Raw genomic sequence first — 2,341 nt, 5'->3', positions numbered from 1 at the left:
TGCAGTTTTTTTGGCAGTTGTTTAACGAGGAAATGAACTTGGCGACCGATGAGAGCAACTGTTTTTGCAACAATACTTTTAAGCCTTTATTTTACGAAACCTGATTTGTACAGATATTACTATTTATCGAACTAATTCGGGTTCGCACCCGGACTTGCCTATAGTCTAACGTTTTTACGCCTTTTTGAAGATCTCGACTAAGCGAAATATTTCGGAAATCCCTACGATTTTGTTTTCTGGAGGTTCTAATGTATATGCAGTTACAGCCACAAGCTAAACCAGGGAAAAAGCTTTTTGAATGCACACAGAAAGTTTATTTCTGGCCTCCATAACTTTTATTTCCCTTGTAATAATGTACTAATTCATCGTATTTTCACATCTAATAAATGTCGACAAATGTTTTTACTAGAGGAGATTTTAAATTTCTTATGACTCCTCAACGACTCGCAACGCTATACCGAATCTTATACTGCCACCTGAGGACTGGATGTGAGCGCAGGCAACTCGAACATAGCTTCGCTTTTTACACAAACGATGGAAGTGATGAAATGTTCACATAAGAAATGCATTTTGTTCGTGTAAACCAGTGCCGCTATTCGGTCAACGGTACACACGACGTCAAATCTTTGCATCTAACTTTTCAAAGCAGCACGATTTTTGTTTTAGTCTAATCAGCTTCTGATGTCAAAGTACGTTCAGACGGGTCATTGTCGAGCTAACACCATGAAATGCATACGGTCGGCTCTGAAGACACGGGCGCTCGTGATGGCCGTTAAACGGTGCCAGACACTTCCGGGGAAGTGTTTACGTCCGCAAAGGTTTGTTTTTGAGCTTAAGAAGGAAACGAAAAACATGGCGAGGTTACGTCACCACCTGTCGTATCTTTTTTGTGTAAAGAGGAAGTTCTTACACGTGGAAGAGCTTAGAAAGACGAAGAAAACACAAAAGGCTCACGGGCGTTTGTTCTCTTTCAAACTATCCCTAGATTTTATGTCACCACCGGGTTCACTCGATCAATTTGAGGCAACGGTTCTTAGCGGAAACTTCCGAAAAACGTCTAGGGGTGGTAATTTATTGTTGGAGGCTTTCAGGATAATAAAATTTGCTAAAGGCAATGAAATTTATGTGTTTGCTGAAATGATGAAGATGGGACTGTGTTTGTTGTTTTGTATTTTGGGCACCCCAATGCCTTCTTCACCTTGACAGCTCTTTAATTTAGTAGTGCGTATCTTTTGTACGTAGCCTCCCCCATTTGATAAAGTAAGTGTTTTTATTGTCTTGTTTGGTTTGCCAACGAGTTCAATAATAGGGGAAGGCTTCCGTTTTTTTAATATTGACTGATAATGTTTCTCTAAAAATACGGTTATTTAGATAGATTGTCACCTGCGCATAGCGTTGGGAATTTAGCCAAACAAGCATCGAGTGAGAAGGTGGCTTTTTAAACCGGCTACATAATGCAAGCGGTAAAGAATTGTAGTTTTCTTGAAGCCATAAAATTCATTAGAGTAGGACAGCGGCAACACACAAAAAAGGCTGGCGCGAAGCTGTTCTTAGTGGATCCAAATACAAAAAGAGAAAACAAGCTACTGCGTTGCATTGGTTTACACCGCACAGATACCGTTAATTCCGCCAGGTCGGTAAAAAAAAGTTCTACGATAACAACTCTGCTACGAGTCCTGCACGCACTGATGAGGACGAGGACGTGGGTTCGATTCCCGGCAGCGGCTTCTGCTTTTCTCGTGGAAGCGAAAAGCAAAACCGCCTGCGTGTACGACATTTCAACGCACGTAAGATCCCCAGGTGGTCAAAATTAATTGGGAGCCCTCCACTACGGCTCGCCTCATTACCTGTGTTGCATCCGTGCGTTAAACCCTACAATCAATCATCAGTCAATTCACGCACAGAGAGTTCAGGTCCAAATTTTAAATAAAGCCACTAAAAGTATAAAAAGTTGGGATGACTTTCACCATGCTTGTGTATTTGCATTGAAAAAAAGTAAATACAGAACAAATGTATAAAAAAAACCAAGAAAGCCGTACGATGGCACGAGGAATATCGAAGGATTCCAGCTGCATTTCAACGCTGGTTTTAACATCAGGGTACCTCCTTTCGCCCTACTCACGTTCTGAGGGTTATCTAGCGTAAATCTAACTTGGGCTCCGCTAGAACAAACAGCCTCCCATCGAGCTCTTACCAGTATCCACACTTTTGTGCAAGGGCTAGGTTGCCTGTTGATTTCCGAGACGAAGCAGACACCATTTTCCTACGTTTCCTACACTCCTGTTACTACGGCAAGAAAATATCGGGTTGCATGAGCGAGACTACCTCGCACCGGTACGTT

Source organism: Haemaphysalis longicornis, unplaced genomic scaffold (assembly GCF_048455015.1).
Source record: "Haemaphysalis longicornis isolate Haplotype H1 unplaced genomic scaffold, Haemaphysalis longicornis Haplotype H1 scaffold_5, whole genome shotgun sequence".
Classification (NCBI taxonomy): Eukaryota; Metazoa; Arthropoda; class Arachnida; order Ixodida; family Ixodidae; genus Haemaphysalis; species Haemaphysalis longicornis.
Note: the sequence above shows the minus strand (reverse complement) of the source record.